Consider the following 25157-nt stretch of genomic DNA (forward strand, 5'->3'; position numbering starts at 1 on the left):
GGTAATCTACAGTGGCGACCAAAAGTTTTGCATTTTTTTAAAAAGTGTGATTATTTCTGTCTGGTTGTTGTGATGCCATTTTCCTGGTGATGAATTGAAAGTGCATAAAGTTGTCATCATGCAATACCTTAATTTTAACCAAAATGGTTTTGAATATTGGTATGGTCATTTAATTAAAGAAAACTGACTGTCAAAAGTTTTGCATATACTATTTATCAATCACACCAATAGAGATTAATTTATTGTTTACAATGCTATAACTTAGTATTTTGTAGCATAACCTCTGGCTTTAATTACTGCACCACACCAGGGCATTGAAGCCACTAGGGTATTCAAGAAATCTTGAGGGATCTTGATCCATTCCATTTGCAAATAATTCATCTTTATTGCTATGGGTACGGGCCCCAACTCATAGCCCTTAATCATCCCAAAGGTGCTCTATAGCATTTAAATCATGCGATTGGCTTGGCCAATATAACAGGTGAACATTTTTCTTTGCTAACCAATTTTTGACTAAAATGTATGTGTGCTTAGGATCATTGTCTTGCTGGAATTTCCATCCTCTGCCTACTTTGGCATTACAATGTGGCAGCATTACATTTTCCAGTATATCCTTGTACATGATATCATTCATATTTCTATCAATTCTATGCAGAGGACCAATGGCAGATGCAGAAAAGCAGCCCCCAACCATGACATTGCCACCACCATGTTTCACTGTAGGTGTTTAGAACCTTATATCACTACGTTTTATTGTTGGGCGGTATGTATAGTGCTTGCCATCACTACCAAACAGACTGAACTTGGATTCATCCGACCACAACATCTGTCTCTTTCCGTTGACTGTGTTCTTTAGGAAACTCAAGTCGGACCTTCCAGTTCTTTGCAGAGATGAAAAGCTTCTTGACTAAAACTCATGCATTCAACCCTACTGCTCTTAGCCGTCGCACCACAGTTTGGTGACTCACGTTGACCCCATATTCTCCGTTCATTTGGTGCGAAATCTGTACAGCACTTTTATGGACATCAGATACCGACTTTTTCTTAATAATGTGATCAACTTTGGAGGAAGTTTTCTGTGGTCATCCACTTCTAGGTTTGTCAGCTGTTTCATAACCTTCTTTTTCTTTCTTTAATATATGTGACACTTGCCTCTGAGAACAGTTGAATTCCATAGCTGCCTCTTTTTGGCTTTTGCCTGACTTCACTATCAGAATAATAAGATTCCTGACATCTGGTGATAAATTTAGCTTTGTCTTTGCCATGTTTTAACCTAAAAACACAAACATAAAAAGTAAAATAAAATTTTAGCCAAAATTCAACTACCCATGAGAAAATATGCAAAACATTTGGCCCAGCAAATGTTGAAAACTAACACATAAACGGTATATATAAAGCAATGTCAAACACAATTTTTGTGTCAACAACCATTTGCTTCCAGTTTACTAAAATCACCAGGAAAATGGCATCACAACAACCAGACAGAAGTAATCACACTTTGAAAAAAAATCCCAAACTTTTGGTCGCCACATAGACTTAAAAAGTGCCTGTGTGTAAGCAGTCAGATAGGCAGGTGATGGGCAGTGATAGGACACAGGTTATCTACATAGACATGGAAAGTGCCTGTGTGCAAGCAGTCAGATAGGCAGATGATGGGCAGTGATAGGACACAGGTAATCTACATAAACGTGGAAAGTGCCTGTGTGTAAGCAGTCAGATAGGCAGGTGATGGGCAGTGATAGGACACAGGTAATCTACATAGACATGGAAAGTGCCTGTGTGCAAGCAGTCAGATAGGCAGGTGATGGGCAGTGATAGGACACAGGTAATCTACATAGACATGGAAAGTGCCTGTGTGCAAACAGTCAGATAGGCAGTGATAGGACACAGGTTATCTACATAGACATGGAAAGTGCCTGTGTGCAAGCAGTCAGATAGGCAGATGATGGGCAGTGATAGGACACAGGTAATCTACATAAACGTGGAAAGTGCCTGTGTGTAAGCAGTCAGATAGGCAGGTGATGGGCAGTGATAGGACACAGGTAATCTACATAGACATGGAAAGTGCCTGTGTGCAAGCAGTCAGATAGGCAGGTGATGGGCAGTGATAGGACATAGGTAATCTACAAAGACATGGAAAGTGCCTATGTGCAAGCAGTCAGATACGCAGGTGATGGGCAGTGATAGGACACAGGTAATCTACATAGACATGCAAAGTGCCTGTGTGCAAGCAGTCAGATAGGCAGATGATGGGCAGTGATAGGACACAGGTAATCTACATAGACATGGAAAGTGCCTGTGTGCAAGCAGTCAGATAGGCAGATGATGGGCAGTGATAGGACACAGGTAATCTACATAGACATGGAAAGTGCCTGTGTGCAAGCAGTCAGATAGGCAGGTGATGGGCAGTGATAGGACACAGGTTATCTACATAGACATGGAAAGTGCCTGTGTGCAAGCAGTCAGATAGGCAGATGATGGGCAGTGATAGGACACAGGTAATCTACATAAACGTGGAAAGTGCCTGTGTGTAAGCAGTCAGATAGGCAGGTGATGGGCAGTGATAGGACACAGGTAATCTACATAGACATGGAAAGTGCCTGTGTGCAAGCAGTCAGATAGGCAGGTGATGGGCAGTGATAGGACACAGGTAATCTACATAGACATGGAAAGTGCCTGTGTGCAAACAGTCAGATAGGCAGTGATATGACACAGGTTATCTACATAGACATGGAAAGTGCCTGTGTGCAAGCAGTCAGATAGGCAGATGATGGGCAGTGATAGGACACAGGTAATCTACATAAACGTGGAAAGTGCCTGTGTGTAAGCAGTCAGATAGGCAGGTGATGGGCAGTGATAGGACACAGGTAATCTACATAGACATGGAAAGTGCCTGTGTGCAAGCAGTCAGATAGGCAGGTGATGGGCAGTGATAGGACATAGGTAATCTACAAAGACATGGAAAGTGCCTATGTGCAAGCAGTCAGATACGCAGGTGATGGGCAGTGATAGGACACAGGTAATCTACATAGACATGCAAAGTGCCTGTGTGCAAGCAGTCAGATAGGCAGATGATGGGCAGTGATAGGACACAGGTAATCTACATAGACATGGAAAGTGCCTATGTGTAAGCAGTCAGAAAGGCAGGTGATGGGCAGTGATAGGACACAGGTTATCTACATAGACATGGAAAGAGCCTGTGTGCAAGCAGTCAGATAGGCAGGTGATGGGCAGTGATAGGACACAGGTAATCTACAAAGACATGGAAAGTGCCTATGTGCAAGCAGTCAGATAAGCAGGTGATGGGCAGTGATAGGACACAGGTAATCTACATAGACATGGAAAGTGCCTGTGTGCAAGCAGTCAGATAGGCAGATGATGGGCAGTGATAGGACACAGGTAATCTACATAGACATGGAAAGTGCCTGTGTGCAAGCAGTCAGATAAGCAGGTGATGGGCAGTGATAGGACAGAGGTAATCTACATAGACATGGAAAGTGCCTGTGTGCAAGCAGTCAGATAAGCAGGTGATGGGCAGTGATAGGATACAGGTAATCTACATAGACATGGAAAGTGCCTGTGTGCAAGCAGTCAGATAGGCAGATGATGGGCAGTGATAGGACACAGTTAATCTACATAGACATGGACTACGGTAGTGACAAGAGGCAACTCCAAGCCTCTGCACATTACACACAGACTGAAGACTGAGGGCTTTGCTAAAAATACTCTTTACTATTTTCCTAATGAAGTATATTACAAATATGTTTAACATTCCTGTCGTTACATTATATAAAAAGCCAGTGATTGGCTGAGGTGGGTGACGGCTACGGCCAGTGATTGGCTGCGTTCACCTTTCTTTTATATTTCCCACTTGACCAAAGCAGTGTTGGAACAGGAGAAGCAAGGGTTAGGCAAAGGTGACTAATGCTTTGTTTATGTCTTTAAAACTATCTGATCTGTTTTTATCCTTGAAAAAAACTTTAAATCACATGATATTAAAAACATTTTCCCATATTGATTTCTATGGGCATTTGTCACTAACTGATAATGCCCCTAGGTAACAGATTACCATTACAGTGAGCCACATATTGGATAAAAAGGCGTGAAAGAGGTTTTCCAACTTCTGCAACATACGTGTCAGGGAGAGGTGGGTTTATGTGCTAAAATAATAAGAGAAGCATTGGTCACCTGATAAATCCTGCACTTAATCCACCCCTGCTCAGGAGTAAGGGTAGCCTGGGTCCCAAGCAGTTTAGCCCCCAGCACCCGATGTATCAAATGACATGCCACATATTTTTGGGAGGTCATGTGACAGGTCACGTGATGAACACACAGGTGCTCTGGTGCACATCTGTAGACGCCAATTTTTTTCCCTTACAGCGCTAAACATAACAATAGAGGATACCATGTAATAAGGGACGAGGCTATATATAACAAGAGAGGATGTTATGTAATAAAAGCGGGGCTATACATAACAATAGGGCATGCGATGTAATAAGGGACGGGGCTATACATAACAAAAGGGGATGCTATGGAAGAAGGGAAAAAATGTTCCCTTACATACAGCGCTGCCCATAACAAGGGAAAACTCTATATATTAAATGATGGTGCTTTACATAATAAGGGAGTTTCTTTTGCAAACAAAAGTATCACTCCAATCCTCTCTGCAAATAAAGCTGCATTTACACTGAAAGATAATCAGTGAAGAAGTGTTCTTATGATATATCCTTCCAGTGTAAACATGCTGCCAATCATCTACATGAATGAGCAAAATGCTCATTCATCAGGTGAAATGACTTTTTGTGCAGCACAAAAGATCATCGTCCTCTGTAAACAGGACTTGCACTGCTGAGAACAATGATCATGGTTGGTCTTTTAGCGCCACTGATCACTGTGTAAACCTTTGTATGGTGCAGATACAAAATAAATATTTACAGCCAGTAACTTACCACTGATGTTTCCTCGGATTACAGCCATTTTCTTTGTTTCTTCTCCTTCTTGTCAAACCTTCTTCTCGAAGTCTTAAAGCCGTGATGTGGCCACTGCAGAGTTTGCCTCACTGTTCATCGCGCTTCTAAAAATAAAAATGTCACATTTATCCCTCATTATACACTGCTCAAAAAAATAAAGGGAACACTTAAACAACAGAATATAACTCCAAGTAAATCAAACTTCTGTGAAATCAAACTGTCCACTTAGGAAGCAACACTGATTGACAATCAATTTCACATGCTGTTGTGCAAATGGAATAGACAATAGATGGAAGTTATTGGCAATCATCAAGACACACTCAATAAAGGAGTGATTCTGCAAATGGGGACCACAGACCGCATCTCAGTACCAATGCTTTCTGGCTGATGTTTTGGTCACTTTTGAATGTTGGTTGTGCTTTCACACTCGTGGTAGCATGAGACGGACTCTACAACCCACAGAAGTTTCTAAGATAGTGCAGCTCATCCAGGATGGCACATCAATGCGAGCTGTGGCAAGAAGGTTTACTGTGTCTGTCAGCGTAGTGTCCAGAGGCTGGAGGCGCTATCAGGATACAGGCTAGTACATCAGGAGATGTGGAGGGGGCCATAGGAGGGCAACAACCCAGCAGCAGGACCGCTACCTCCACCTGTGTGCAAGGAGGAACAGGAGGAGCACTGCCAGAGCCCTGCAAAATGACCTCCAGCAGGCCACAAATGTGCATGTGTCTGCACAAATGGTTAGAAACCGACTCCATGAGGGTGGTATTAGGGCCCGACATCCACAGATGGGGGTTGTGCTCACAGCCCCACACCGTGCAGGATGCTTAGCATTTGCCACAGAACACCAGGACTGGCAAAGTAGCCACTGGCGCCCTGTGCTCTTCATAGATGAAAGCAGGTTCACACAGAGCACATGTGACAGACGTGACAGAGTCTGGAGACGCCGTGGAGAGCGATCTGCTGCCTGCAACATCCTTCAGCATGACCGGTTTGGCAGTGGGTCAGTAATGGTGTGGGGTGGCATTTCTTTTGAAGGCCGCAGAGCCCTCCATGTGCTTTCCAGAGGTAGCCTGACTGCCATTAGGTACTGAGGTGAGATCCTCAGACCCCTTGTTAGACCATATGCTGGTGCGGTTGGCCCTGGGTTCCTCTTAATGCAGGACAATGCCAGACCTCATGAGGCTGGAGTATGTCAGCAGTTCCTGCAAGATGAAGGCATTGAAGCTATGGACTGGCCCGTCCGTTCCCCAGACCTGAATTCGATTGAGCACATCTGGGATATCATGTCTCGCTCCATCCTCCAACGTCACGTTGCACCACAGACTGTCCAGGAGTTGGCGGATGCTTTAGTCCAGGTCTGGGAGGAGATCCCACAGGAGACCATCAGCAACTTCATCAGGAGCATGCCCAGGCATTGTAGGGAGGTCATACAGGCACGTGGAGACCATACACAATACTGAGCCTCATTTTGACTTGTTTTAAGGACATTACATCAAAGTTGGATCACCCTGTAGTGTGTTTTTCCACTTTAATTTTGGTGGTGACTCCAAATCCAGGCCTCCATTTGTTAATAAATTTGATTTCCATTGATGATTTGTGTGTGATTTTGTTGTCAGCACATTCAACTTTGTACAGAACAAAGTATTCAATGAGAATATTTCATTCATTCAGATCTAGGATGTGTTATTTGAGTGTTCCCTTTATTTTTTTGAGCAGTGTATATATATATATAGTGAGGCAGTGAGAGGGATCATATGCGAGGGACGGTATGTGTCTCCTTGGATGTGGATAGAGGCATATTGAACCCGCTGGAGTGCATTGCAATCACAGACACAGCTGTGGTTGCAGTGCAGAATAAAAGTAAAGTTTGAACTTGGTCAAGCTATTTGGCTAAGTCGGATTTAAGAAAACCCAGCATGGGCTTTTATTTTGGGAGTCAACTACAGGTGGCAGTGGGGCGGTTCACTCCCTCCAGCCGGGTCTTACAAGTGGATCATGGCCACAGATTCCTTTTAAAAACCTGCAGCAAAGGTTTGGGTGTGTCAGTGTTTTGCCTGCAAGCTGCAGAGCAGGTGGCTCTACAACATAGGTCTGTGTGAAGCAAACACAGAGCCAAGGAAAGCAAAACTCCTGGCGCACCTCAGCGCGACACGGTGGTGCAGTCGCCCACGGTAACGGGTTTTGAAGACGGACCGTCTTACAACCCGGCTGCGATCCGAAGGATACCGTTTACCTTCACTTTGTGAGTTTTTGGAAAATAAAGACATTTAAGTTGAACTTTACTGGGTCACTGCCTCATTACCGCACAGTGTGAAGACCGCCGCACTACAATATATATATATACTGTATATATATATATATATATATATATATATACATACATACACAGTACAGACCAAAAGTTTGGACACACCTCATTTAAAGAATTTTCTGTATTTTCATGACTATGAGAATTGTACATTCACACTGAAGGCATCAAAACTATGAATTAACACATGTGGAATTATATACTTAACAAAAAATTGTGAAACAACTGAAAATATGTCTTATATTCTAGGTTCTTCAAAGTAGCCACCTTTTGCTTTGATGACTGCTTTGCACACTCTTGGCATTCTCTTGATGAGCTTCAAGAGGTAGTCACCGGAAATGGTCTTCCAACAATCTTGAAGGAGTTCCCAGAGATGCTTAGCACTTGTTGGCCCTTTTGCCTTCACTCTGCGGTCCAGCTCATCCCAAACCATCTCGATTGGGTTTAGGTCTGGTGACTGTGGAGGCCAGGTCATCTGGCGCAGCACCCCATCACTCTCCTTCTTGGTCAAATAGCCCTTACACAGCCTGGAGGTGTGCTTGGGGTCATTGTCCTGTTGAAAAATAAATGATAGTCCAACTAAATGCAAACCGGATGGAATAGCATGCCACTGCAAGATGCTGTGGTAGCCATGCTGGTTCAGTATGCCTTCAATTTTGAATAAATCCCCAACAGTGTGACCAGCAAAGCACCCCCACACCATCACACCTCCTCCTCCATGCTTCACGGTGGGAACCAGGCATGTAGAGTCCATCCGTTCACCTTTTCTGTGCCGCACAAAGACAAGGTGGTTGGAACCAAAGATCTCAAATTTGGAGCTCATCAAGAGAATGCCAAGAGTGTGCAAAGGAGTCATCAAAGCAAAAGGTGGCTACTTTGAAGAACCTAGAATATAAGACATATTTTCAGTTGTTTCACACTTTTTTGTTAACTATATAATTCCACATGTGTTAATTCATAGTTTTGATGCCTTCAGTGTGAATGTACAATTTTCATAGTCATGAAAATACAGAAAAATCTTTAAATGAGAAGGTGTGTCCAAACATTTGGTGTGTACTATATATATATATATATATATATATATATATATATATATATATATATATATATATATATATATATACACATATACACATACACACACATTTGTTTCCTGAAAAAAGAATCCCCCACACTGCGTCGCTGAATAAAGACATGCACCCACCGTTAATATATAATTAATTAGCCATTGCGCAACCCACCATTCAAAATATAAATACACCACCACTTTGACCCCATTAACTATAATTAGTCACTTTTCCCCATCCAATAAAAATATAAATTAATTAGCCCCTGTGCTCTTTCCCCCAAAGAGTCACATACCCCCAATTCATTATAAATTCTTACCCCAATTCACTATAATTACCCCCCAATTCAGTATAGCCACATACCCCGCAATTCATTATAACATACTGTGCTCTCACCCATCCCCCTACCCCAATTCATTATCACATACTGTGTCATTATCACAATCACTGTGCATATTTCCTGATTGCCTTTTCATATTGTATCTAACTGTCTCTCCTGGCATGTGGCTTCCCATCTGCATGTTTATCACCTCAATTCTTTGATACTAACACACACTTGTCTCTATCGTCTATTTCCTGAATACATTTCTAGCCTCTGTCTCCTAATTATTCCCTCCGTTGTTTTTGTGACTCGTCTCCCTGTGGCTCCCCCCTCCTGCTCACACTAGCCCATTCCATGTGTTCTTAAAGCTTTAAAAATTTAGAGACACAGGTCTGTCAATGACTCTGGTCTTTCTCCATAACTATGGCTCTTTAAGCATGCAGTAGAAATATGACAGAAGTGACTCTTCCTCGCTAACCTCAAACTCCAGCACCCTCTAACCAAATAGTTTTCTCTCCTTCTCTCTTACCTCCCCACCTGACCTCATCTGCAGACCTACTTCTCAACCTCAGAGCTATCCTACTCAAACACAAAAACATGGCGGTCACTCTCCTTCTCCCACCTGCTCTCCCTCTCTCTGCTTTTCCTCACTGCTGGCGACATATCTTCCAATCCTGGACCCCCACAGCTGATACCTTCCACTAATTCCCCCTCCTATCGCTCCCAACCCAATATAAACTACCGCAACCTCTAATACGTAAAACCCGTGCCCTTGACGCCCAACCCCCTGCTCCCTCTCTCTGGAGCACCCTGGAACGCCCGCTCTGTGACTCATGACCTTTTTACCTTTCGTAATCCCTCACCGAAACATGGCTGACACCCTCCGACACTGCCTCCCCTGATGCACTGTGTTACGGTGGCCTACACTTCACCCACACTCCTCGCCCTGGTAACAAACATGGAGGAGGAGTGGGTCTTCTCCTTTCTACCAACTGCACCTTGAACCTAATCCCACCCCTACCCTCCCTTATTCTCCCTTCTTTCGAAGTCCACTCTGTCCGGATCAACTCTCCCTCCAACCTCCAAGTGGCCGTCATATACCGATCTCCAGGCCCGGCCACTGCCTTTATTGACAAATTCTCCACCTGGCTTCTCCACTTTCTCTCTGCTGACATTTCCACCATCATCATGTGTGACTTCAACATCCCCACTGACACCCACCAGTCAGCAGAGTCCAAACTCCTGTTGTTTACTTCATCTTTTGGACTCACTCAGTGGTCCTCCTCAGAAACCCACACAGACGGACATACATTGGACGTTATCTTCACCCGACTCTGCTCCCTAGCTAACCTCACAACCTCTAACTGACCACCATCTACTCACGTTTTCATCCCTGTCCTCCTCACCTGCCACCCATGTCCAGCAACTAGCACACCCTCGCAGAAACCTCACCCATCTAGACACACACACACTCTCTGACTCTATTCTACCACTGGCATCCATATCTTCACTCCACGACACAGACAGCGCCACTGCTTTCTACAATGCCACTCTCGCATCAGCTATTGATTCGGTCACCCTTCTCGTGCATGGCAGAGTGCAACGAATCAATAGACAACCCTGGCATAATAACCTCACTAAAAAGCTTTGGCAAGCATCCAGGGTTGCAAGCGGCGTTGGAAGAAAACACATTCACAAGATGACTTCACTGCATTTAAACAGGCAACACTCGCATTCAAACCAGGCCTCATCTCTGCTAAACAGGCCTACTTCACAACCCTTGTATCTTCCTTATCCTACAAACCCAAACAGTTATTCACTTTAAACTCCCTCCTCCACCCTCCACTGCCCCCTCCAACCTCCCTCACCTATGCTGAGGACTTTGCTACATACTTCAAAAACAAGAACGACCAAACAAGGCAAGTCTTTATTGTTCGACCACCACAACCCTGTTGTTTACCCTTCCCCCATAAACTCCCTCTCCAACATCACTGAAAGAGAGCTTACTCGTCTCCTCTCCAAATCACACCTCACCACTTGTGTACATGACCCCATCCCATCCCACCTCCTCCCCAACCTCACCCTCACACTCATCCCATTCCTAACCCATCTCTTCAACCTATCACTATCTTCTGGTACCTTCCCCTCTGTTTTCAAACATGCCACAATCATGCCCATTCTCAAAAAGCCATGACTCGACCCAACCACTTTGTCCAGCTATCACTGTACCCATTTGTCTCCAAACTCCTTCAGCAACATGTTCACGCTGAACTTTCCTCTCACCTCTCACCTATCTCTCTCTTCGACAACAGACAATCTATCTTCCGTCCCCACCATTCCATCGAAACTGCCCTGACCAAAATTACTAATGACTTACTTACAGCCAAAGCTAACAGACAATTCTTTATACTTCTCTATCTAGACCTGTCCTCTGCCTTCGACACAGTTGACCACCGCCTCCTACTACAGATCCTTTCTTCCTTTGGCGTCAAAGACCTTGCCCTATCCTGGATCTCCTCATACCTTTCCAACCCCACGTTTAGCGTCTCCCTCTCCCACACTACCTCCTCATCCCGCCCTTTCTCTGTTGGAGTCCCTCAAGGCTCTGTCCTAGGACCCCTACTCTTCTCCATCTATACCCTTGGTCTGGGACAACTCATAAAGTCCCATGGCTTCCAGTACCATCTGTACGCTGATAACACTCAGATCTACCTCTCTGGCCCAGATGTCACCTCTCTGCTGTCCAGAATCCCGGCGTGTCTATCAGCCATATCCTCCTTCTCCTCTTTTTTTCATCCTATAAAATTATTAAAAAATAATAATGAAATACACTTAAATAATAAACATCACAAATCAGCACATAACACAGACATATTTGGTGTCCCTGTAATTGCAACGACTCGCACATCACAGCGATCAGATTATTTACGGGAATCGTTCAATGACGTAAAAAAAAATGGTGTGATTGATATTTTTTCTCTACTAAACCCTTAAAAAATGTAATAAAACTGTAACGCTGAGGCCGTGTTCCCACGGAGCGTATATGCTGCATTCTTTCTGCAGGTGTCCGCATCCACACAACGAAATAACAATCTTCTCTGATTGTTGCGTGTTTGCTGCGTTTCTTTATGCATTGTCCTGCTTATTTGATGCAATTTTGGGTCAGATATGAAGCAGAGTTTTTAACACTTTTTTAATACTACAGAAGAACTTTAATTTTGCACTTAAAAATGCAACGGCATTTTTTTCTTCATGCCTTTTTTTTTCAGTTCAGCAGCGTCTTCAGACCACAGAGGGTGGAGATTTCATGGAATCACGTCCACTTTGCTTATAAATTCAGACCGTATTCAGATGTAGTGTAAATGCTGCGTGTTTTCTGCTGCTTTTTTTGCACAAAAATTCTGCTGTGTTTAACTGTCCAAGCGAAGTGGATGCAATTTAATAAAAACTGCGCCCTCTATTACAATTCAACAAACTGTATTTTACAATATTTAAAAGTTAGTATTTCTCTATAGGCTTGTCTCCACCTGTTTTTTTACAGGTGTTCGTCCTTTCCCTTTTCTTTCCTTGCCTTTCCCATTCTTTTTTCTTCCCCTCCTACCTCTTAAATGTTTTATATATAAGGTATCTTATGTGTATGTAACCCCTTTCCCTTGCTTATCCTATACATACCAATCTTTTTCATTTTCTTTATATCCCTTTAATTTTTTCTTTTTCCCATTTTCCTTAATAAACCATATTTTTCCTTCCCCTACTCATCCTTAACCCTTTGCACCCTTTATTTTGCCTATATCTTTCATCCCTTTAAATTTTGCTTTTATTTTAGTTAGCTTCTACATTACTGTGTATTTATAATATGCCTCCCCCTCTTTTTCTTTACCCCTTTTATGTAAATAGTCCTGACTGTAAACTACTTTAACAAAAAAGGCACCCGCAGTGCGCCCAAGGACACTGCTGAACTCTGCGGTTTTGGTGCTTTTTTTTCTCTGTTATCGTCTATGTGGAACCTCCAAAAAAAGCCTGTAAAGAACTGCAGACTCAAAGCTTTTTTGTACTATAAAAAGTACATTAAAAACGCGACTTCACCAAAAATGCATCAAATAAGGGCGAGAAGATTGTTATTGTGTAGTTTGGTGCGGACATCTACTGAAAAAAAAATACACAGTATTTCTGCAACGTGTGAACATGGCCTTACAGTCACAAAAAAGCCGGATGTCATGAACTGAAATTACATAGAGATGAGAAAGTTCTGGCGACTCTGACTGTGAATGAGGGAACAAAAAAATAATCCAAGGGTCCCAACTAGAGATGAGCAGGACACACAGATGACCTCCCGCCAGCTCTGGCTAATCAAAAGCCGCACCAGGGACGTCAGAAGGTTAGAGATTTGCGGCCTCTCGTTCCGTCTCCAGGTACCACGAGAGACCCGGGAATCCATCCGCTCATCTCTAGTCCCCACTGTCCTGGATACAGTGGACAGTCCCGAATTTGGGTTTACGCCATGCAGACTCGGGCGTCTGCTGAATTTCCCTCACTACCAGTGCCCCTCTGACATCTCTTCCTGCCAGGGGAGAAAGACAATGGTAAATGGGTGTGGATTAGGGTGTGGCCAGAGGCGTGACTAAAATTTACAGCCCCGTGATCTGTTCCTCTTTCTGTTCTTCAAGAGTTGGGAGGTATGCGGTAACAGCAAGGGATTTATCTGCTCTTTACTGCTTTTAATTATTTTAATTATTTTCTACCTTCACAGTTGTTAGGCTGTGACTGAGACACCAATATACAAAAAGCCTTTATGGCAGTGCTTAGAGACCATGGTGAAGATTTATCAAAACTGATGTGAAGGTAAACTGGCTTAGTTGGCCATAACAACCAATCAGATTCCACCTTTCATTTTCGAAAAGAGCTCTTAAAATGAGCACTAGGTTTTGATTGGTTGCTATGGGATACTAAGTCAGTTTTCCTTCACATAATTTTGGCAAATCTCCCCCATACGCTTCCCTAGTGCAGAGCTTCCATGTTCAGCCATACAATAAGGCTGGGAAATCAATGATAACTGAAATCGAAATGCAGCATGATATATCAACATGATCTTGCCCATGTCAATGTGACATGCAGAAGTAGTGCTGTTGCTTCAAAAGCATCCAGCAACTATTAATAATAAGACAAGCACAGGAGACAGGAAATGTTGAGCTTCAGAAGCATCCAGCAACTAGAGGGGTTAACGCAGTCACAGGAGACAGGGATTGTTTTAGCAGAGCCCCAGGGGGATTGTGGGGAGCTTGGTATGGTAGTCTGGCTGAAGACGAAGAGAAAGGTGGTGTGTTATCTGTATCTGACATAAGGAAACTGAACAGGATTCAGATCACGAGAGAAACTAAACACAGGTCAGATAAACTCCCTGAACTAACAGTGCAGGGTATTATCGGACAAGAAGATAAGGACTGGAAGGAATTGTGTCACAGGGATCATCTCCCTCATCAAACCCTCCCCCCCTCCATCTCCATGCAGGATGAAGAATGCTGTGCACTATTGTGTCCTTGCAAAGGAAAAACCTGTGGTTGTGTATGCATAGAAGTGTGCTGCAAAGAGATCTAATCTGTGCTGAATTATGCTACTGAAGAGACTGACGTTACTGTGCCTGCTTTAATAGACTATACCATGGTGAAGCCTGTTGCTTCAAAGAGTTAAATGGTACTGGCCGTACTTGATTAAACTCCACTGTTCAACTGTTTATGAAGACTCTTATCAGATGTGTCTGGTCAGCAATTTAATCTATCGTGTGCCTGAGAGAAGCTGCAGCCTATGGTCGTCCTGAGTAACGGTTCCCCCAGGATTTCAAAGAATTCATGGTGGCCCGTACGGGGAGTCCTGAGCAGGAATTAGCGTGTAGAGGGAGAAGAGGAAAAGTGTCTGGAAACACATAGCAGCACAACACCTCAATTCAACTCTGCTACACCAGTTAAAGGGGACCAGCCCTAAAGAAAACTCACTAGCAGCAATGGATGTGGAAATACAAATGGACAGAATTAGTGAGCTGCTTCTTCAGTTAATCTGCGAAGAATTGAGAACAGTAGCAGAACATATAAAGATGTCAGAAGAACAGATTTCTAAAGCACACAAATGCAGGAAACTGTTAGCTGCCATTAATGCAAAAATGGATGAGCTGGGGGAGAAAGAAGCTGAAGACGTCATGTGGACGTTCCTCCAGGAGCAAACACAGTTTCTAACCGGGTTGAAGTTGGAGGATGGAGGGGCGGTACCAATTACCAAAAGCATGAATCTCCGTCCACAGAGAGAACTGCAGGAATTGAAAGAACAATTCAAAGCCCTAACAACAGCCCTGCAGGAATCGACCAAAACTTCTGAACTGGTGACAGATTCAGACAGAACCTTTAACCTGCTTGGGTTAGATAAATCAGGAAGACAGTCCTCTCTAATACCACAAATCACCATAAGGAAATAATTCAAGATCGTGGGACAGATTGGAGAGTGTGAACAGAAAGAGAAACTGACTTATATGAACTTGTTGCACCAGATCGATGCAGGATTACAGAAAGGCTACCAGCCGGAGGAGATCGTTGAGGGGGTGGTGAAAGCGATAAGCCCAGGACTGAACCTCCGTAGTATGCTAGAAATGAAGAGTCAATTGACCTTGCAACAGCTGAAAATGATTTTAAAAGGGCACTATAAAGAAGAGAGTACTTCAGAATTGTTCCACTGACTCATTAACCTCTCACAGAAAAATAATGAATCACCCCAAAGTTTTTTGTTCAGAGCAATTGAACTGATGGATAGACTGTTGTTTGCATCCAGAGATGTAAAAGCGGAGGAGAAGTTTGATGCTGGACTAGTCCAGAAGAAGTTATTGAGATCATTGGGAATTGGGTTAATCAGCAAAGACATCAAGTTGCAGCTGAAACAGTACCTAGAAGATCCTGGTATTCTGGACAAAGTCCTGATTGAAAAAATTAATGAGGCAGCTAGTTTGGAGTCAGAGAGCGAACAGAAGTTAAAGAAAGGCTCTGCTCCTAAAATCACCAAAATGAGTCAGCTGAAGTTGGAAACCCCCGGTGGCCAGTACGAAGATCATCATGGAGACCCTCCAGTGCCACCTCTGAGAGGAAACCTTAAATCAACAACAAAAGAGAGGACCGCCAGTGCTGACTGGGAGGAAGTAATAGGAGAACTGCGAGCCGAGTTGATTAAGGTGAAAAAGTTGATTCGTTCCAGGCCAGAACCTGTATCCCTCAGACCCAGGAGTGGGTTCCAAAACAGAAGATACACGGCTTGTGAAGCGTGCCGTTCATCAAATCAGTGTATGGTGTGTATCCACTGTCTAAGATGTGGTGAGAAAGGACATTATGCCAAGGAATGCTAATGGTCACGGTTGTTTGGGTTAAAAGACAGGAAGTTGCCAGTGCGGGGCGACTGGTAACCGCGACATGGCGAGGCCCCAGAAGCAAACGCAAATCTCACCAAATCCCAGAGCGGCGCATGAGGTAAAATGACTGCCTCAAGTGTGTTCCCGTCTACAACAGCTGCAAGAGAGACAGGGGCATCAGTTACTTAATGCCCAGTGCGGAGGTCAAACGATGTACTCCTGGGAGGAGGATTCCTCTGTCAGTAAAGATAGCCTCATCAGCCTAATCGGTGAAAGGTGCTTTATACAGTGCCAGCTAGATGTACTCCTGGTAAAAGCACTGTGAGACACAGGAGCCCAAGCGAGCCTTTCAAATGAAGAATGGAGAAGGAGCTACCTTCCACATACCTGCCTTGGGTCATTAAAAGAACTCTTAGGACCAGTGGAACTCCATGGCAAAGCTGTCAACTAGACAGAAATCCCTTTCATAGGCTGGGAGGAAGTCACTTTCCAACTGAGGGCCACGAAGAACAGCAACACCATTTAGCTTTTGGTACCTTTTCTCGTGACCAGTGATCAGAACGTGGCAGAGGATCCTATCCTGGGTTATAATGTAATCAGTGAGGTCATCACGAAACACAAGTCAGGGACGTTGGTGGTGGATGCAATTGCCACATTACTTGCAATACTCAACGCCGTGGCGGAAAATGTGATTAATAGCGTAAAGAAATGACAGAATACAATGGACCTAAAAGAAGTCAAGGTAGCCTGGCGCCCAACCATCATCCCTGCAAACCAAATGGTGAGGGTGAGGTGTGGAGTCTGGGTAGAACTGGGAAGAAAAGTCCAGAAAAGACTGTTCGTGCCAAAAGACTCCTCAGAACTTCTGGAAGGCCTAGTTCAAGGTGAGACTGCGCTTACGACTCCTAGTGGTGGGTTTGTCGAGTGACAGTACTGGTGATGAATACTACGAAACACGAAATTAGACTGGAACCAAAGACTGTGTTAGGTTACATTGAAACAGTTAAAACGGTATATCCAGCCAGTGTGAGACCAGCCCAGGGGTCTACCGTGAATTCAGTCTCCCCACCAAGGAACAGGAGTTGCCCAGGGGAGGAAATTGCACGACCCACCTCTGTGTCCTGGAATCCCCCAGGACCCCTGGAACACTTGTGTGCTGAAGATCGAGCGGTAGCAAAACAGATGCTGAGAGAAGAGTGTCATGCATTCTCCAAAGATGACTCTGATATAGACTGTATCCCATCGTTGCAGTTGAAAATCAATTTGAAAGACATGACCCCAGTAACCAAAAGTTACATGTCTGTGCTGAAACCATTACACCATGAAGTGAAAGAGTATTTACAAGACCTAATCAACAGAGGTTGGGTCCAAAAGTCAAAGTCGTCTTATTCCTCTCCTACTGTCTGTGTTAGGAAGAAGGACTGTACGTTGAGACTCTGCTGTGATTACCGGGAGCTAAACCGAAAGTCAGTACCGATCGGAACATGATACCAAAGATTCAAGATATGATGGATAGCCTATCAAGAAGTACCTGGTTCTCTGTCCTCGATAAGGGTAAAGCCTACCATCAAAGGTTTGTTGAAGAGTCCACTAGACCTTAATTGATCCCCCGTCCATACTTTACTGATCCCCCGCCGATATCTAATTGATACACTTGCACATCCCTAATTGATCCCCGTCCATACACCTATATATAAATAATTGTGTTTTGTACTTGTATATATATACTGACTGTATCCCCATATTTAGAATGACGTCCATTTTGGCCGGAGCCGTGCAGTGTACATCTTGCGCAATGTATGCATTCCGTGAGCAACCGCTCGAGGATCCATACTGCTGCGAGAGATGTGAGCATATCGTGCACTTGGAAGCCCAAATTCTGGATCTAAGTGCTCAGATAGCGGTACTGAGGAGCATCGACAACATGGAACGGAGTTTGCTGCTCACCGAGCAGACACTCAATGGGTCAATACTGGGGGTGGAGCATAGAGGGGAAGTGCAGGCTGAACAGGCAGGGAGCTGGATAACAGTTAGGAGGGATAGAGGGAAGAAGTATAGGAAGGCTGGTTCAGAACCGGCATTATTGGAGCACGACAGATCCTCTGACAGCCGGGGGAGTGTATGCTCCAGTAATGAGGGGGAGGGGGGAAGTGTAGGGCAGGCAAGACAGGTTCTGGTAGTGGGTGACTCTATTATTAGGGGGACAGACAGGGCAATCTGTCACAAAGACCGGGATCGCCGAACGGTGTGCTGCCTCCCTGGCGCTCGAGTCCGGCACATCGCGGATCGGGTTGACAGGTTACTGGGTGGGGCTGGCGAAGACCCAGCGGTCATGGTCCACATCGGCACCAATGACAAAGTGAGTGGTAGATGGAGGGTCCTTAAAAATGATTTCAGGGACCTAGGTAGGAAGCTTAGGGCAAGGACCTCCAAGGTAGTTTTCTCAGAAATACTACCAATCCCGCGAGCCACACAGGAGCGCCAACGGGAAGTTAGGGAGGTGAATAAGTGGCTAAAGAGTTGGTGCAAGGCAGAAGGGTTTGGGTTCATGGAGAACTGGGCCGACTTCGCGGTCGGCTACAGGCTCTACCGTAGGGACGGGCTGCACCTCAATGGGGAGGGTGCAGCGGTGCTGGGGAAGAAGATGGCTAATAGGTTGGAGGAGTTTTTAAACTAGAGACGGGGGGGGGAAACCAAGGAAATAGGTGGGATGTGAGGCAAGCAAGGGGGAAGGGGAGAAGTGAATATAATGATGGTGGAGAGGGGGGTGGGGATAGTACAGTTAGATCGTTAGAGAAGAATAGGATGCTAAATAACCCCAAAGTTTTATCTTGCATGCTGACCAACGCAAGAAGCCTGACCAATAAGACGGATGAGCTGCAGGCGCTTATATGGGAGGAGAGGTATGACATCGTAGGTATAACAGAGACTTGGCTAGACGATAGCTACGACTGGGCGGTAAATTTATTAGATTATAGTTTATTTAGAAGGGACCGGAAACAGGGGAAAGGCGGAGGAGTCTGCTTATATGTAAAGTCATGTCTAAAACCCAGACTAAGGGAAGATATAGGAGAGGGAGAAGAGGGGGTCGAGTCCATGTGGGTAGAGATAGAGGGAACTAAAAATAATAATAAAATATTACTGGGGGTCTGCTATAAGCCACCCAATATAACAGAGGAGAATGAGAATCTGCTATTAGGACAAATAGACAAAGTAGCAAAACATAATGAAGTGATTGTAATGGGGGATTTCAACTACCCGGATATTGACTGGGAAACAGAAACCTGTAGATCTCAGAAAGGAAAAAGGTTCTTGACAAATATTAAGGATAATTATCTCTCCCAACTAGTGCAGGAACCAACGAGAGGGAAGGCCGTGTTGGACTTAATATTGACTAATAGGCCTGATAGAATAACTGAGGTACAGATAGGGGGGCACCTAGGTAATAGCGACCATAATATTATCGACTTCAAAATGCCCTTCAGTAGGGTTATCAATAAGGGAACAACAAAAACATTAAACTTTAGGAGGGCGAAGTTTGATCAGCTGAAAGAAAGCCTTCAACTTATTGACTGGGACAAAGTTCTTAATTAAAGGAATACGAATAGTAAATGGGAAACCTTCAAAAGAATTCTGAATACTCAGTGCGAGAGATATATACCGTATGGGAATAAAAGGGCCAGAAATAAGAGGAAACCAATATGCTTGAACAAGAACGTAAAAGGGGCGTTAAATAGCAAAAAAGAGGCATTCAAGAGATTAAAACAGGAAAACAGTAAGGAGGCACTAATGTGTTACAAGGCAAAAACGAGAACCTGTAAAAAACAAATAAAAATAGCGAAGGAGGAAACAGAGAGACGTATTGCTAGGGAAAGTAGATCAAATCCCAAACTGTTCTTTACGTATATAAATAGTAAAAGGATTAAATCGGATAATATTGGACCGATAAAAAGTGAGGAAGGCAAAATCATAGAGAAAGATGAGGATAAAGCTAATCTATTAAATAATTTTTTTTCGACAACTTTCACAAAGGAAATCGAACTAACAGGAGAAATGAGAAGTGACAAACTTAATCCTCCACTAAGTATGACAAATCTAACCCAAGCTGGGGTACAGAAACGCCTCAGTAACATTAAAATAAACAAATCACCAGGACCTGATGGCATACACCCACGGGTACTAAGGGAACTAAGTAATGTGATAGACAGACCGTTATATCTTATATTTAAGGACTCTGTTGAGACTGGGTCTGTGCCACTTGATTGGCGACAGGCGAATGTAGTGCCAATATTCAAAAAGGGAGCGAAAAGTGACGCCGGAAACTATCGGCCGGTGAGTCTGACGTCCGTTGTGGGCAAAATTTTTGAAAGGTTCATTAAAGAGGCAATTACGGAGCATCTTGATGCTAATAATCTTTTAATCCCGAACCAACATGGATTCATGAGGAATCGCTCCGGCCAAACAAACCTGATTGACTTCTACGAGGAGGTTAGCTCTCGAGTAGATCAGGGGGAACCAGTGGATGTCGTGTATCTCGACTTCTCAAAAGCGTTCGATAGCGTGCCACATAATAGGTTGGTATACAAAATGAGAATGATGGGGTTGGGGGAAAATGTCTGCAAGTGGGTAGCTAACTGGCTAAAGGATAGAAGGCAGAGGGTGGTTATAAATGGAATATACTCAGATTGGGTAAGCGTCACTAGTGGGGTACCACAGGGGTCTGTACTAGGCCCAATGTTATTTAATATCTTTATTAACAACATAGTCAACGGGATAAATAGTAAAATATCAATATTTGCAGATGACACAAAGTTATGTAAAACAATTAATACAAAAGAGGACAGTGCAGACCTACAGAGGGATTTGGATAAGCTGGGTAGGTGGAGCATTAAATGGCAAATGAGGTTTAACGAGGAGAAATGTAAGGTCATACATATGGGAAGGAAAAATGGAAGTCACCAGTACTCACTGAATGGGAAATCATTGGGGAATTCAGAGATGGAGAAGGACTTGGGCATCTTGATTGATAGCAAACTAAATTGGAGTGCCCAAAGTCAGGCCGCTGCTGTAAGGGCAAACAGGGTAATGGGATGTATCAGAAGAGGTATAGCTGCAAAGGATGAGAACATTGTTCTTCCACTGTACAAAGCACTGGTCAGACCACACTTGGAATACTGTGCTCAGTTATGGGCCCCAATATATAGAAAGGATATAAATGAGCTTGAAAAGGTACAAAGGAGGGCAACAAAATTAATAAAGGGAATGGAGGGACTGCAATACCCAGAGAGGTTGGCAAAACTAGGACTATTCAGCCTGGAAAAGAGAAGGTTGAGGGGGGACATAATAAATGTGTACAAATATGTTAGGGGACAGTATAGAGATCTTGCCCGGGATTTGTTCAAAAGGAGGGATATTACGGTAACAAGAGGGCACTCACTAAGACTGGAAGAGAAAAGGTTTCAGCACCAGCATAGGAAGGGGTTCTTTACGGTAAGAGCAGTGAGAATATGGAATTCACTGAGTGAGGAGACGGTAATGTCGGATTCACTACAGCAGTTCAAGCGGGGACTGGATGCATTTCTAGATACTAGGCAGATTTCAGCATATACTTAAAAATAAAATAAAATAGTAGGTTGATACAGGGATTTATTCTGACTGCTGGTTTCAGAGTCGGGAGGGAATTTTTCCTCAGGTGAAGATTGGCCAAATCATTTGGGGTTTTTGCCCTCCTCTGGATCAACTTTAGCAATTACAGAACTAACAGGTCGAACTTGATGGACGCAAGTCTTTATTCGGCTTTACAAACTATGTTACTATGTTTGACATCATTCATCACACCGTGGGGGTTATACGAGTGGATCCGCATACCGTTTGGTCTCAGTTCAGCTCCAGCAGAATTTCAGAGGAGCATGGAGACCTGTTTAGAAGGATTGAAGGAAGAAATCTGCCAGCCGTATCTGGATGACAAAATGTGGTAAACAGCAAAACCTTCTGGGAGCATGCTGAACACGTGAGGACCGTATTACAGAGGTATCAACAACACGGAGTTAAGATGACCCCAAAGAAGTGTGAACTGTTCAAAAGGTAAGTCTGATTTCTAGGGAAAATTGTGTCCGGAGAAGGATATACCATGGACCCAGCAGAAATTGTTCTGGCCTTAAAAGACAAGCGGTCCTCTATGTTGGGGAGTTGAGGCAGATCTTAGGATTCCTCTCCTACTATCGTATTTACGTTCGGAACTTCTCCAAGATTGCTGCCCCACTATACCTTCTCTTGGGGGGGACGACAGAGACAACAACACCCACGGAGAAAAAGAAGAACGCAGGTAGGACCGGGCTAAAAAGAAACAACTCCGTTTCATCTCAACAGCCCATTCTCTGGACAGCAGAGAACCAGGAGGTGTTGGAAGAACTAGCAGACTACCTGGTAAACCACCCATCTTGGGATATCGTGATTTCAACTTACCATTTGTTTTTCATTGTGACGCTTCTCAAGTTGGACTGGGAACTGCCCGGTATCAGCATCAAGACGGAAAATTGAAAGACAGACGCCGAGAAGAATTACCATCTACATTCCGGAAAACTGGAGTTCCTGGCATTGAAATGGGCTATCTGTGAACGATTTAGAGATTACATCTATTACAGCAAAGAGTTTGAGGTATACACTGACAACAACCCTTTGACCTATGTCCTCACTACAGCCAAACTGAATGGAAGGGGTCAGAGATGGGTCGCTGAACTAGCTGACTTCAATTTCAACATCAAGTAGAGGCCAGGAAAATGCAATGCAGATGCTGACAGATTGTCGAGAATGTCACTAGAGCCTGAAGAGTTCATGCAAGAATGCTCAGAGGAAGTCAGTCTGGAAGCAATCGAGAGCACTACCCAAGCAGTACAAGCTTATCTAGAGGAAGACACACCATTGTGGTGTCCGTTGACAGTGGAAACCAGTGTAAAAGCGAGAGGATAAGATCACCCCTGTCCATTCAACAGCTACTGAAAGGAAAAATCCGTAGAACATAACGGGAAGATCAGATAATTGGTAAAATACTACTTTATGTGGACCAAAATCGGTTTCCACGTAAATGGGAGAGAGATAATGAGTCACCATCAGTATCTGTTTTAGTTAAAGAATGGACGAAGCTCTACCTCAGTGAAGACGGTATCCTGTATCGTACAGGAGGACAAAATCGGCAGTTGGTACTACCCAGAGTATTCCGTAAGTTGGTCTTCAAAGAACTCCATAAAAACATGGGACACCTGGGAGTGGAAAGGACAACTAACTTGATCTGTGAACTTTCCTTCTGGCCGTACATGCAGAGAGATATTGAGAGGTACGTAACCAGGGAGTGTGGGTGTCTGAAAGATAAACGTCCCAACACATCCACCCGGGCACCTATGGGCAACATCCAAACTACGTATCCGTTTGAGATGGTCTCAATAGACTTTCTACATCTTGAGACGTGCAAAGGTGGTTACGAATACATATTGTTGGTGATGGACCATTTTACTCGATTTGCCCAAGCATATGCCACCACTAATAAAGCTGGTTGAACAGCGGCAGAGAAGATCTTCAATGATTTTGCTTTGAGGTTTGGGTTCCCTAAGAAGTTACGCCACGACCAAGGAAGAGAATTTGAGAACCAGCTCTTTGCCAAACAAGGAAAGTACTGTAGAATTCAGAGATCCCACACAACGCCCTATCACCCAGAGGGTAATGGACAAGTGGAACGTTTTAACCGGACATTATTGTCGATGTTGCGCACTTAAACGGCTGATGAGAAGAAAGACTGGAAGAGTTCTCTGTCAAAAGTGGTACATGCCTATAACTGTACAAAGAGCGATACAACAGGTTACTCTCCCTTCTTCCTATTGTATGAACGATCGCCAAGACTGCCAATCAACATCATGTTCGATACTCCAGTGTCAGAGACTTACAGAACGTATCTGGAGTACGTTTGGAAATGGAAGGAACGGATGGCAGAGGCATACAACATAGCATCCAAAGTGGTTATGCAAGGACAGAGCAAGAGTAAGGACTGCTATGATAGAAAATGTTATGGAGCAGAATTGGCATTGGGAAACCGGGTGCTAGTCAAGAATGTATGTGAGAAAGGTGGTCCAGGAAAACTTTGTTCGTACTGGGAAGACAAGGTGTATGTGGTCGTAAAGAGGAAAGCCGATGACAGTCCAGTGTATGAAATCCGATTGGAAAGAGGGGACAAGAAAACCAGAATAGTCCATCGGAATTTATTACTACCCTGTGATTATCTCCCACCACAACAAAACTTCCCAGAAGTAGACCGAGATCGACTAAGGGACCACCACAGACTGAAGCTCCGGAGGTGGATAATGACCTTGAAAGTTCCGATGAGGAAGAGCACACTGTTGTATTTCTCAGACCGGCAAGGAGAGGGATGTACCATCCTCAGGAGAGTGAACTAAGTCCTGAGGCTTCAGAGTTTGTACCAAGGAGTACAGATGAAGTCCAATTCAGATCTGATGATCGAATACCGATCACTGAAGAGACCGATAGACACTCAGGAGGAGCGGAATTACCAGACCGTGTGGAAACAGGCGATTCAGGAGAAGTACAGGAACTTACAGAGGCAGATCCAAGAGCATCTGAGGAAGTACGGGGAATGAGTGCAGTGGAAAAAACTCCTGTAACCGAAGAACCCGTGGTATCTGAGGAACAACCCACCAGGAGGATCTCGACTCGAGAAGTGAGGAGGCCTGTGATGCTGACGTACGAGACACTTGGTGAGTGTTTCTGTGGTTTATCTCTTGCTCTGGTGTTTGGTGCCCTCTGGCTCCTATGTCCCTGCTTTTGCTCCCTGACTTCCTAATTTATTTGTTAGGTTTGTTTCTACCTTACCTGTTTAGTTATTGGTGTGTGACCCAACTGTGGCTAGTGTTCCCAGACACCAGACACCCAGCTATTGACACCAGGAAAGGGCTCTGCTAACACCCCCCTCTCATTGAGAGTGGGTGAAGGGTACCCCGGCCCTTAAGGGTGTGCATAATATGATGGATTGCGCCAAGTGTGTCTGGCATACTGCTGTTGCTGGCCCTAAGTCTGGTCATCCCATCACTACTTGAGTGTC

The 25157-nt window shown here is 44.2% G+C and overlaps 1 long non-coding RNA gene across 1 annotated transcript; it reads right to left on the bottom strand.

Moving 5' to 3' along the window:
- Positions 1–291: 291 nt before the first annotated feature.
- LOC141165716 (uncharacterized) lies at positions 292–11470 on the bottom strand. The gene is made up of 3 exons (XR_012251191.1): positions 11383–11470; positions 4950–5074; positions 292–1273 (listed from the first exon to the last, which is right to left on the bottom strand). It is a non-coding gene; the product is annotated as an uncharacterized lncRNA (long non-coding RNA).
- Between the last annotated feature and the right edge of the window lie 13687 nt (positions 11471–25157).

This window comes from Phyllobates terribilis, unplaced genomic scaffold (assembly GCF_046119375.1).
Source record: "Phyllobates terribilis strain yellow unplaced genomic scaffold, ASM4611937v1 Scaffold_1__5_contigs__length_1240528914, whole genome shotgun sequence".
NCBI classification, from domain to species: Eukaryota; Metazoa; Chordata; class Amphibia; order Anura; family Dendrobatidae; genus Phyllobates; species Phyllobates terribilis.